Source organism: Bos grunniens, chromosome 1 (assembly GCF_055505025.1).
Source record: "Bos grunniens cultivar Pamir isolate PY7600 chromosome 1, Bosgru_T2T1.0, whole genome shotgun sequence".
Lineage (NCBI taxonomy): Eukaryota > Metazoa > Chordata > Mammalia > Artiodactyla > Bovidae > Bos > Bos grunniens.
The window spans coordinates 143,389,124-143,403,113 of NC_141165.1; the positions used below are offsets into that span (position 1 = coordinate 143,389,124).

At 38.0% G+C, this 13,990-nt stretch overlaps 1 long non-coding RNA gene across 16 annotated transcripts in view; it reads right to left on the bottom strand.

The window, feature by feature from the left end:
• Nucleotides 1–13,990, bottom strand: part of LOC147380258 (uncharacterized) — a 102,999-nt gene that overhangs the window by 9,775 nt on the left and 79,234 nt on the right. For 13 of the 16 annotated variants that reach the window (XR_015135087.1, XR_015135086.1, XR_015135076.1 and 10 more), the window contains one exon: nt 10,717–10,864. This is a non-coding gene — a long non-coding RNA (uncharacterized LOC147380258). Of the gene's footprint in view, nt 1–1,468; nt 1,774–5,425; nt 5,567–6,887; nt 6,934–10,716; nt 10,865–13,990 lie in introns of those variants that run through there. The other 3 variants (XR_015135082.1, XR_015135090.1, XR_015135083.1) reach the window with 2 other exon arrangements.

Genomic DNA, 13,990 nt, shown 5'->3' on the forward strand with positions numbered 1-13,990 from the left:
TTAACTGAAGGATGAGATGCTCTGATCTGGTGATGATGGAAAAATGGAAAGTTGCATGAACAGAAATGTAGTCAAAGAAGCTCTTGATATGTTCAGGAAATCATGTGTAGTTGAGTAATGTTAATGCAGGACAATTAAAGACTTGGGGCTGCTGAAGAAATTACTGATTAGGTAATGATTGACCTTGATTATGTGTGACTTAAGCACCAAAGTAGTTAGTAACTTATTCAAATTTATAGGTAGGAAGAGAATCATTTATGAGGTGTTTGAATAAATAGAAGGAAAAAAAACACAATTCTGTTATAAAATACAGAAGTGGAAGAGGGATAGAATACATGGTGATATTCAATAGTTATCTAAGAAACAAGATAATGAGAATCTACTGCACAGCACAGGATTTAAAAATGCACAATCTATTTCTAGGACATATATTAAGTTAGCCTTAAACATGCATTCTGATATACAATAGATACAGAAAAATTCTGTTTGACTCTATTTACACAAGGTACCCAAATACAGTCAAATCATAGAGTCGGAAAGTACATCAGTAGATGCCAGGGCCTGGGGGTATGGTCAGGAATAAGTATTTAGTGTTTAATGGGGACAGAGTTTCAGTTTTGGAAAATGAAAAACTCAAGAGACCCAGCACAGCCAAAAATAAACACATGAAATTGTAAAAATAAAAAGACAACTGGAGACTGAAGTGGTCGAGTAATGGTCCCTAGTCTATCACTATTCAGTAGCAGAATCTGCATGCCAGATTCTGTGCCCTTAACTAGAGTCTACTGTTTATAGCCATCCAAACACCAGTGAAAGAGGTAAAAAAATGTTGATGTAAAAGTCAACTGTTGTCTAATAGCTTGCAAAGCACATAATCAAATACAATTATTTAAAAATAAAGTTACAATATCTAGAATCTATTTCAATAATAATTTCTCAGTCATTTTCAACTATCCTTTCCCATATTAACTTCACCAAAATATATGTGAATGCCTAATATTTAAAAATAATACTCCTCTATTTTTTTTTTAAACTAAAGAGAGAATCCAGAGGCTCTTAGGCTCTTATCCTTTTATTGCTTCTTTTCCATGGATTGTAGCCTGTCAGGCTCCTCTGTTATGTGATTTTTCCAGATGAAAATATTGAAATGGATTGCCATTTCCTTCTCCACCTTTTCTGGTACCCTAAAATAACTGAGAGAAATGAGCTCTTATGGAACATTCTTTCCCCATGATTCATTTAGTTAGATAATGAAGTTAAAAATATATTTTATTCAAAGAAAGTATTTGGGATTTGAAGTCTAAATAAGCCTTTATGTAGTACCAAAAGTAGAATATAATGAGATCTATCAGATTAGAAGCCATCACATAATATTCTAATTTCTGATTGGAGTATAGCACATTTATAATAGAGAACAGTGTCTTCTCATAATACTAACTTCTTTATATCCCCTTTATATTGGCTGATAGCCTAAAATATTAATCTCTCCAATAAAAACCTTTTATTAATTGTTACCTGATATTCTGGGTAGTATTAAAGCAAAGCAAACACGAAGTGTTATAAATGTCAAAATTCACTAGAAACTGCCTTTTTATTTTTAGTTGCCCAGTTCTTTATTGGGTTTACTTTTTTTTTTTTTAAGTACTTATTTATTTGGCTGCACGAGGTCTCAGTTGCTGCATGAGGATCTTCAGTCTTATTTGTGACATGCAGGATCTTTCAGTTGTGGCAGGTGGGATCCAGTCCCTGGACTAGGGATCAAACTTGGGCCCCCTGCATGGGGAACATGGCATTTTAGTCACTGGACCATCAGGGAAGTCGCATACTAACTTCTTTATATTCCTTTATATTAGATGATGGCCTTCCCTGGTGGTTCAGTGGTAAAGAATCTGCCTGTGATATAGAAGAATCAGGAGATGTGGGTTTGATCCTTGGGTCAGGAAGATTCCCTAAAGGAGGGCATGGCGACCCACTCCAGTATTCTTGCCTGGAGAATCCCATGGACAGAGGAGCCTGGTGAGCTACAATCCATGGAGTCACAAAGAGGCAGACAAAACCCAAGCAACTGAGCAGGCATGCTGGTTGACAATCTAAAAAATTAATCTCTCCATAAAAACCTGAGTAGTATTAAAACAAAGTGAATTCAATTCAGTTCAGTCACTCAGTCGTGTCCAAATCTGCGACCCCATAAATCACAGCACACCAGGCCTCCCTGTCCATCACCAACTCCCAGACTTCACCCACACTCATGTCCATTGAGTCAGTGATGCCATCCAGCCATCTCATCCTCTGTCATCCCCTTCTCCTCTTGCCCCCAATCCCTCCCAGCATCAGAGTCTTTTCCAATGAGTCAACTCTTCACATGAGGTGGCAAAAGTACTAGAGCCTCAGCTTTAGCATCATTCCTTCCAAAGAAATCCCAAGGCTGATCTCCTTCAGAATGGACTGGTTGGATCTCCTTGCAGTCCAAAGGACTCTCAAGAGTCATCTCCAACACTACAGTTCAAAAGCATCAATTCTTCGGTGCTCAGCCTTCTTCACATTCCAATTCTTACATCCATACATGACCACAGGAAAAACCATAGCCTTGACTAGACGAACCTTTGTTGGCAAAGTAATGTCTCTGCTTTTGAATATGCCATCTAGGTCGGTCATAACTTTCCTTCCAAGGAGTAAGCATCTTTTAATTTCATGTCTGTAGTCACCATCTGCAGTGATTTTGGAGCCCAGAAAAATAAAGTCTGACACTGTTTCCACTGTTTCCCCTGTTTCCCCATCTATTTCCCATGAAGTGATAGGACCGGATGCCATGATCTTCGTTTTCTGAATGTTGAGCTTAAAGCCAACTTTTTCACTCTCCACCTTCATTTTCACAAGACGCTTTTTAGTTCCTCTTCACTTTCTGCCCTAAGGGTGGTGTCATCTGCATATCTGAGGTTATTGCGATTTCTCCCAGCAATATTGATTCCAGCTTATGCTTCTTCCAGTCCAGAGTTTCTCATGATGTACTCTGCATCTAAGTTAAATAAGCAGGGTGACAACATACAGCCTTGACGAACTCCTTTTCCTATTCGGAACCAGTCTGTTGTTCCATGTCCAGTTCTAACTGTGGCTTCCTGACCTGCATACAGATTTCTCAAGAGGCAGATCAGGTGGTCTGGTACTCCCATCTCTTTCAGAATTTTCCACAGTTTACTGTGATCCACAAAGTCAAAGGCTTTAGCATAGTCAAAAAAGCAGAAATAGATGTTTTTCTGGAACTCTCTTGCTTTTTCCATGATCCAGCAGATGTTGGCAATTTGACCTCTGGTTCCTCTGCCTTTTCTAAAACCAGCTTAAACATCAGGAAGTTCACAGTTCACATATTGCTGAAGCCTGGCTTGGAGATTTTTGAGTATTACTTTACTAGTGTGTGAGATGAGTGCAACTGTGTGGTAGTTTGAGCATTCTTTGGCATTGCCTTTCTTTGGGATTGGAATGAAAACGGACTTTTTCCAGGCCTGTGGCCACTGCTGAGTTTTCCAAATTTGCTGGCATATTGAGTGCAGCACTTTCACAGCATCATCTTTCAGGATTTGAAATAGCTCCACTGGAATTCCATCACCTCCACTAGCTTTGTTCGTAGTGATGCTTTCTAAGGCCCACTTGACTTCACATTCCAGGATGTCTGGCTCTAGGTCAGTGATCACACCATCATGATTATCTGGGTCGTGAAGATCTTTTTTGTACAGTCCTTCTGTGTATTCTTGCCATCTCTTGTTAATATCATCTGCTTCTGTTAGGTTCATACCATTTCTGTCCTTTATCGAGCCCATCTTTGCATGAAATGTTCCCTTGGTATCTCTGATTTTCTTGAAGAGATCTCTAGTCCTCCCCATTGTGTTGTTTTCCTCTATTTGCATTGATTGCTGAAGAAGGCTTTCTTATCTCTTCTTGCTATTCTTTGGAACTCTACATTCAGATGCTTATATCTTTCCTTTTCTCCTTTGCTTTTTGCTTCTCTTCTCTTCACAGCTATTTATAAGGCCTCCCCAGACAGCTATTTTGCTTTTTTGCGTTTCTTTTACATGGGGATGGTCTTGATCCCTGTCTCCTGTACAATGTCATGAACCTCAGTCCATAGTTTATCAGGCACACTGTCTATCAGATCTAGGCCTTTAAATCTATTTCGCACTTCCACTTTATAATTATAAGGGATTTGATTTAGGTCATACCTGAATGGTCTAGTGGTTTTCCGTACTTTCTTCAATTTAAGTCTGAATTTGGCAATAAGGAGTTCATGGTCTGAGCCACAGTCAGCTCCTGGTCTTGTTTTTGCTGACTGTATAGAGCTTCTCCATCTTTGGCTGCAAAGAATATAATTAATCTGATTTCAGTGTTGACCATCTGGTGATGTCCATGTACAGCATCTTCTCTTGTGTTGTTGGATGAGGGTTTATTATGGCCAGTGCATTTTCTTGCCAAAACTCTATTAGTCTTCGCCCTGCTTCATTCCATATTTCAAGGCCAAATTTGCCTGTTACTCCAGGTGTTTCTTGACTTCCTACTTTTGCATTCCAGTCCCCTATAATGAAAAGGACATCTTTTTTGGGTGTTAGTTCTAAAAGGTCTTGTAGGTATTCATAGAATTGTTCAACTTCAGCTTCTTCAGCATTACTGGTTGGGGCATAGACTTGGATTACTGTGATATTGAATGGTTTGCCTTGGAAACTAACAGAGATCATTCTGTCGTTTTTGAGATTGCATCCAAGTACCGCATTTCGGACTCTTTTGTTGACCATGATGGCTTCTCCACTTCTTCTGAGGGATTCCTGCCCGCAGTAGTAGATGTAATGGTCATCTGAGTTAAATTCACCCATTCCAGTCCATTTCACTTCGCTGATTCCTAGAATGTCAACATTCAGTCTTGCCATCTCTTGTTTGACCACTTCCAATTTGCCTTGATTCATGGACCTGACATTCCAGGTTCCTATGCAATATTGCTCTTTACAGCATCGGACCTTGCTTCTATCATCTGTCACATCCACAGCTGGGTATTCTTTTTGCTTTGGCTCCATCTCTTCATTCTTTCTGGAGTTATTTCTCCACTGATCTCCAGTAGCATATTGGGCACCTACTGACCTGGGGAGTTTCTCTTTCAGTATCCTATCATTTTGCCTTTTCATACTGTTCATGGGGTTCTCAAGGCAAGAATACTGAAGTGGTTTGCCATTCTCCTCTCCAGTGGACCACATTCTTTCAGATCTCTCCACCATGACCCGCCTGTCTTGGATTGCCCCACGGGCATGGCTTAGTTTCACTGAGTTAGACAAGGCTGTGGTCCTAGTGTGATTACATTGACTAATTTTCTATGAGTATGGTTTCAGTGTGTCTGCCCTCTAATGCCCTCTTGCAACACCTACCATCTTACTTGGGTTTCTCTTACCTTGGGCGTTGGGTATCTCTTCATGGCTGCTTCAGCAAAGCGCAGCTGCTGCTCCTTACCTTGGACTAGGGGTATCTCCTCACCACCCCGTTTCTTGACCTTCAACGTGGGATAGCTCCTCTAGGCCCTCCTGCGCCTGCGCTATTAAGTGTCAAAAACATCAAAGTTCAGTAGAATCATTTTCCCTGAGTTCGAATATTAACACTGATACTGCTGCTAAGTTGATTCAGTCATGTCCAACTCTGTGCGACCCCATAAACGGCAGCCCACCAGGCTCCCCGGTCCCTGGGATTCTCCAGGCAAGAACACTGGAGTGGGTTGCCATGTCTTTCTTCAATGTATGAAAGTGAAAAGTGAAAGTGAAGTTGCTCAGTCGTGTCCGACTCTTAGCGACCCCCTGGACTGCAGCCTACCAGACTCCTCTGTCCATGGGATTTTCCAGGCAAGAGTACTGGAGTGGGGTGCCATCGCCTTCTCCAATTAACACCCATGCATTGAATATAATTCCTTACAGCCTATTCAAGAAAACACTGGTCATGCAATATTCATGCTATTGCATTAATAGTTGACATGATCTTAAAGGCCAGAAGATTTTAAGTTGAAAACAATTATAGCCATATAGACAAAAATGTTCTTAAGGCATTAAGTAAAAGAAGAATATTATATCAATCTTCACTGTCTCCAAAACCAAGAGTATGGAGACCAAGATAAAAAGAATTCCTCCAGGCCTATTATGCTTTGGGCATTTTTTTTTTCTTTTCATTATCATAAATTAGTTTATATAATATCAAAACAGGGGTTTCCCAGGTGGCACTAATGGTAAAGAACCCACTTGCTAATGCAAGAGATGTAAGAGACTCAGGTTCAATTCCTCAGTCAGGAAGATCCCTTGGAAGAGGTCATGGCAACCCATCCCAGTATTCTTGACTGCAGAAACCCATAGACAGAGGAGACTGGTGAGCTGTGATCCATAGGGTTGCAAAGAGTAGGGCACAACTAAAGCACTTAGCATGCATGCACAGAGTATCAAAACAATCCTAAAAATACATTGTTTTTATTTTATATGTAAGACTCTGAAGCACTCAGAGAATAACAACATGTACAAGACTATATAAAACTGGGCTCTTTCATAGCTGAGGTGTGAACCAAAAATTCTGGTTTCAAAGGGTGAGATTTTAATCATTATGCTCCTTCAGGAAACAATGGTAAATTATGAGGCTCTGTGAAAAGCAGATGCAACTCATAAGACAAAGCAATTCCAATTTTGAAAGAATACTAGCACAATTTCATTTATTTCTTATGTTTTTCATACATTTCCCATAAGTGAGACTATATAATTAGTTTTATTTGATAAGTGAGACAGGCAGAAGTAAATCCATGTATGCCCCACAGTTACTGTGTGGAAGCAGAAGTGAAAAATTAATGTTTTCATTGTGAATTCAGTGTTATTGAATCACATTACCTTAAAGCCCATGCCAATAGCTGTTCAGGCCCAAAGCACAAGCATGCTGTTAATAAGAAGAGAATGTGAGTTAAAAGATTTTATACTTTGTCTTTCCTCTTGACATATAACTCCATGAACTTGACATCTCAAAACTTCTCTCTCACATCTTGATTTCATTTACAACAAAGTTTAGATTTCAGTGTGTTTTAGGGCTATAGATTCATGGTTACACTGAGGTAAAACCTCAACTCCATGATTAACTATACTTACAAAAAAATTGTAATATAATCTTAGCTTTAAAATTATAAGCAGGGTTTTATAGCCATCTTTGATCTTTCCAGCAATTTGCTAATGAAATCGATAAACTTGAAGAACTGAGATTTTTCCAAAATAAAAAATAAAAACTTGTAAATAATTTTAATTGAATTCATTACACTAGCATCAATAATCCATTGTTTCTGCTATGGGTAATTAGCACATGTTATTTGTTTACAGATGTTAGGTTAAATGTTCATAAAAGCCAAGGTTTACTATAACTGTCTTTTGTTATTGATTTCAGAAAAATTTAACTCAGATATGAAGACAGATGAAACAGTTTTGAGGTGAGGATAAAAGGTAATAATAACCACATCTATACACACGCACAAAAGATTTGAGCACAGATTTGTGATCGAATCAAACATTATGGCAATTAAAGTTCCTAAATAAACTTATTTTCAATTTTGTGTTTGTATTGCTTTATCTGAAAGTTAGCCAAGTATAATAATAAAAAGTTTGATTTGTATACTTCCCCTTACTTGGCAATTTTTTCAGAAATATGTCTATATTTCCCCATATTTAAAAAAAACATTTTACAAATTTATGTGATTTAGGGAGGGTAATCCAGTGCTCTGTGACAGCTTAGAGGGGAGAGCTAGGGGGCATGGGAAATAGAAGACAGAGGGGATATATGTATGCTAATGGCACTTTCACACTTTTGAATGGCATAAACCAATACAACATTGTAAAGCAATTATTCTCTAATTAAAAATAAATCATAAAAATTTAAAGAATCACATAAGTCAATTAGTTGCATAAATTTTATTTTTGTTAACTTTGTATTCAATCATTTGGAGTTTATATTTATTAAAAATGTTAAAGCAATATATCCATTCCAGTTAAATAAAAATATTAATTTTCAGTAATAAATTTATAACTTTTTCAGCTAGGCTCACTTCTCTAAAAAGCAAACATGTTTTTGAAAATCAGTATTTACCACACAGTTTCTCCTAAGTACTTTCAAACTTATTTACAAAGCTTGAGACACCCACATGCTCCATTTCACTTAATGGCTTCTGTGAAAAGTTTATTTATATCAGGGAAAATCTGCTTCATCAATCTAGATATTTAAACCAATCAGAAAAGAAAAAATAATTTCTACTAAATTCGTTCTCAACATGGGAAGTTAATTGCAAGAAAGTTCAATGCCTGTGGAAAATTTAAGAAGGAAACTGAAACTTCAACATTTTTCTTAATTTAAAAAGGCTCATTAATTTTGAGTTGTCAGCACAATAACCTAAATATGTCCACCAAACAATAAAGTCATTATCATAGAGCTATGTGTAAATCTGGAAGTAAATATCTACCAGTAAAGCAGATTTCCTACAGTTACTTTTTCCTTCTTGTCCCTAACCATGAATTGAGAACTTCTTTCACTTCTACATAAGGATTAAAAAAAAAAAAAAAAAAGAAAGAAAAATTTCTTAGTTTATTGTTTATAAATCCAGAGATTAGACTTATGCAAATTAATAACATTCTATAGTTATAACAACTAGCACCAGGAGGAACCATCCTAGTTAAAGATATTTTTATGTAAAATGACATTAGTTTAATTCATTGAGGTACAAATTATATTCTATTAGAAATAGACATTAGAAGAACCCATTTATTAATTCATGTACATGTTTTCCTAGGTTATATATGGAAAGAAGGGGTCAAGAGGGTGAGTTGAAAGAGTCAAGAGTTCAGTTCCATTCAGTTCAGTCACTCAGTCCTGTCCCACTCTTTGTGACCCCATGAACTGCAACACGCCAAGCCTCCTGGTCCATCACCAACTCTCGGAGTTTACCCAAACCGGTGTTCATGGAATCGGTGACACCATCCAACCATCTCATGCTCTGTCATCCCCTTCTCCTCCTGCCATCAATCTTTCCCAGTATCAGGGTCCTTTCAAATAAGGCAGCTCTTCCCATCAGGTGGCCAAAGTATTGGAGTTTCAGCTTCAAAATCAGTCCTTCCAATGAAGACCCAGGACTCATCTCCTTTAGGATGGACTGGTTGGATCTCCTTGCAGTCCAAGGGACTCTCAAGAGTCTTAAACACCACAGTTCAAAAGCATCAATTCTTTGGCACTCAGCTTTTTTTACACTCCAACTCTCACATCCATACGTGACTACTAGAAAAACTATAGCCTTGAATAGATGGATCTTTGTTGGTAAAGTAATATCTCTGCTTTTTAACACGCTATCTAGATGGGTCATAACTTTCCTTCCAAGGAGAGAGTGTCTTTAATTTCATGGCGGCAGTCACAATCTAAAGTGATTTTGGAGCCCCTCAAGATAAAGTTAGCCACTGTTTTCCCATCTACTTGCCATAAAGTGATGGGACTGGATGCTATGATCTTAGTTTTCTGAATGTTGAGCTTTAAGCCAACTTTTTCACTCTCCTCTTTCACTTTCATCAAGAAGCTCTTTAGTTCTTCTTCACTTTCTGCCATAATGCTGGTGTCATCTGCATATCTGAGGTTACTGATATTTCTCCCAGCAATATTGATTCCAGCTTGTGCTTCATCCAGCCCAGTGTTTCTCATGATGTACTCTGCATATAAGTTAAATAAGCAGGGTGACAATATACAGCCTTGGCATACTCCTTTTCCTATTTGGAACCAGCCTTGTTCCATGTCCCATTTTAACTGTTGCTTCCTGACCTGCATACAGATTTCTCAAGAGGCAGGTCAGGTGGTCTGGTATTCCCATCTCTTTCAGAATGTTCCACAGTTTATTGTGATCCACACAGTCAAGGCTTTGGCATAGTCAATAAAGCAGAAATAAATGTCTTTCTGGAACTCTCTCGCTTTGTCAATGATCCAGCAGATATTGGCAATTTGATCTCTGGTTCCTCTACCTTTTCTAAAACCAGCTTGAACATCTGGAAGTTCATGGTTCATGTATTGCTGAGGCCTGGGTTGGAAAATTTTTAGCATTACTTTGCTAGCGTGTGAAATGAGTGCAATTGTGCAGTAGTTTGTGCATTCTTTGGTATTGCCTTTCTTTGTGATTAGAATGAAAATTGACCTTTTCCAGTCCTGTGGCCACTGCTGAATTTTCCAAATTTGCTGGTATATTGAGTGCAGCACTTTCACAGCATCAGCTTTCAGAATTTGAAATAGCTCAACTGGGATTCCATCACCTCCACTAGCTTTGATTGTAGTAATGCTTTCTAAGGCCCACTTGACTTCACATTCCAGGATATCTGACTCTAGGTGAGTGATCACACCATTGTGATTATCTGGGTTGGAGATCTTTTTTTGTATACTTCTTCCGTGTATTCTTGCCACCTCTTCTTAATATCTTCTGCTTCTGTTACCTCCCTACCATTTCTGACCTTCATTGTGCTCATATTTGCATGAAATATTCCCTTGGTATCTTTAATTTTCTTGAAGAGATCTCTAGTCTTTTCCATTCTATTATTTTCCTCTATTTCTTTGCACTGATCACTGAAGAAGGCTTTCTTATCTCTCCTTTCTATTTTTCGAAGTCTGCATTCAAATGGGTATATCTTTCCTTTTCTCATTTGCTTTTCACATATCTTCTTTTCACAGCTATTTCTAAGCTATTTCTCCTCAGATAGCCATTTTACTTTTTTGCATCTGTTTTTTCTTAGGGATTTTCTTGATCCTTGTCTTCTGTACAATGTCATGACCCTCCATCCATAGTTCATCAGCCACTCTATCAGATCTAGCAAAAAAAAAAAATAATAATCAAAAAAAATAATAACAAGCATCTCAATTACAATTTTGGTAGAGGAATTACACACAAATTTTTCTGAAGATATACAAATTGCCAACAGGTACTTGAAAATATGCTCAATTTCACTAATCACTAGGGGAATGCAAGTTAAAACCACAATGATGTACACTTCACAACTTGAAAAATGGCTATCATAAAAAATAGTACTGTTGAGGAGGAAGAGAAAGGATATTCTTGTACACTGGTTGTGGGAATGTGCAATGGTGTGGCCAGGATGGAAAACAGCAAGGAGATCAAAAACTTAAAAATGGAACTAAATATGATCTAGAAATTCCATTCTTGGATATATATCCAAAGGATGTGAAAAGTTTGTCAATAGATCAATTGATTAAAAAAAAAAAAGATAAATGGATGAATATACAATGGAGTGTTATTCAGTCATAAGAAAGTCCTGCCATTTGTGATAATATGATTAGATTAGGTGGTTACACTATGTTAAATAAGGCAGAAATAGATGAACAATGCATGGCAACAGTTTTACACAGAATCCAAAAAAAAAAAAAAAAACTCATAAAAGAGTAGAAAGGTGTTTGCTATAAGTCCTGAGAGTTGAAAGTAAAGCAGTTACCATAGTTGATACTGTATAATTGCAGTTTGCTAAGTGAATTAGAACTTCAGTATTCTCAATGGCAAAAAATATAAATATATAAGGTGATGTGTCAATTAAATACATGAGTTAATTCTTTACCAATTTAAATATATTCAAGGATGAGAATAAAGCAATTCAACTTCTAGGAAAAGCAGAAGTTAACCAATGGAAATTTTGTGAGAAAACTCAAACATAGAGTGTTTCACCTACTTTGAACTTAACTGGAATAAGTGTCCTATTGTTTTCCCATATTCTTCCAAAAATCTTATAAGCAGAAAAGTTTTTCTACACAGATGACCTTGAATAATACAAGGGTTAGGGGCAGTAGCACCTGGCAGAAAAATCATTTCCTATATAATTCAAGTAAGTGATGGTACCATATATTTGTGTCACTGGAGATACTGACATGACCAGTTAGGACACTTTAACTTTTTGGAATGCTTTTCCACATTGTAACAGTGATTAAGGCAAGAGTTGTCAGTTTCATCAGTCCCTACCCACTCTGCCAAAAGGGACTTGGAATAGAATCTGGATTATGTGTTTCAGGTTTCTAGATGCCTAGGATGGAAGATAAAAACCTTGAGGCTAATGGTTTTATTTTCATCTTCAAGAGAATGAAATTTAAACTAGAACTGAAGAGATGAGAGATGAAATAATTAAATGGATGATGAAATACATTTCTGGACCAACAGCTTGAACAATTTGTTTTCACTGTCCTATGAAATCTTGGGAGAACGTGTTTCAGAATGAAGACTTACTGAAGAAAGGGTAAAAATAAGAGGAGCAATGGGTTTGGCAAAAGAATGCCATCACTGGGAATGAGGTTATAAGATGATTTGTAAGAGATTCTTCCATAAAGAGTCATTAAGTCTTTTTCTTTAATTTTCATTCATTTTCAGAGCTCAAGAGTGGAAGGGCAAGTAGATAGAAGGTCCCTATTCATTTAACCCCCTCTAGACAGGGTAATTAGACCCTGGGCACTGCTGGTTAGGATGGGAGTTGAAGCTCCAACAGTCCCTTTCCCACTATGGCTCTATCTTCTTAAAATACAAAAGCATGAAAGACCTTCTCATGGGGGGTCAACTTTTTTGAGATTGGGGCCCAACTGTGTGCACCGAAAATTTTCTGTTCAGATTGTTGTAAATTCCTAGAGATTCTGGTGAAAGCTGAGATCAATTACAGCCCTGATGCTCATCACTATATAGCTACGTTAGAAGCAAGCAGACTCTTGACAGTACACCTCTTAACACTATACATATGCACATATGTGTGCATTTATGGAGATAGTTAAATATTTGAAGTTGAATATAATTCATGAAATCTAAGCACATGTCAAAGAAAAACCACACTGGACAAGAGTTAAAGCAGTGAAAACAAATTTTACTCAAGACTACTATAATAGAGGAAAAAGGTCTCAATATAGAACCAGGTTCAGTTCTAGAAAAATCAAGCTGGACAATAGTTAAAACTGTAAAAACAAATTTTACTCAAGACCACTACAACAGAGGAAAAAGATCTCAATACAGAAGCAGGTTCAATTCTCAATATAGCATGAATAAATAGAAATTTATATCCATACAAGAGGACAGAGATCAAGAATGGAAAATTACTAAGAGGCGACATCTAGGAGGGGGTATGTGAAATTCTGTCTATACCAACCTGATAGGATTATTTCCTAAGACAGACCAAGCTGATCAGGCATCACCTGAGGCATGGTGGAAGATGAAGAACACAATTAGATATGCAGGGTGATCAGACATCAAGGGTGGATGTTCTAGTTAAACTGAGTTAGCAGGGGTCTTGCTAAAAGTGAGTTTTATAAGAGAGTGCATAAATGGCTCCAGAAAAAACGTTTAGAAGTCTAAGTAAATTTCGTTAGGCAAAGGGGCTCCGTAACATGTTAAAAGGAAGCATTCAGGTGCTTCCCTGGTGACTCAGTGGTAAAGAATCTGCCTGCAAATGCAAGAGACATGGGTTAGATCCCTGATCTGGGATGACCCCACATACTTGGAGCAACTAAGCTGGTGCACAACTACTGAAAGACTCTGATGCTGGGAAAGGTTGAAGGCAGGAGGAGAAGGGGATAATAAAGGATGAAATGGTTGGATGGCATCACTGACTCAATCGACATGAGTTTGAGTAAACTCCAGGAGTTGGTGATGGACAGGGAGGCCTGGCATGCTTCAGTCCATGGGGTCACAAAGAGTCGGACACAACTGAGCCAACTGAACTAAACCACAGCTACTGAACCTGTGCTCTAGAGCCCAGAATCTGCAACTACTGAGCCCAGGTACTGCAACTACTGAAGAGTCCATGCTGTAGAGTCCACAGAGTCTACAGTCTATGCTCCACCAGAGAGTCAACACTCCCTAGAGTCCACGCTCTGCCACAAAAGAAGCCAAGGTGATAAGAAGCCTACACACAGCTACTAGAGAGTAGCCAGTCCCTGAACGCTTCAACGAGAG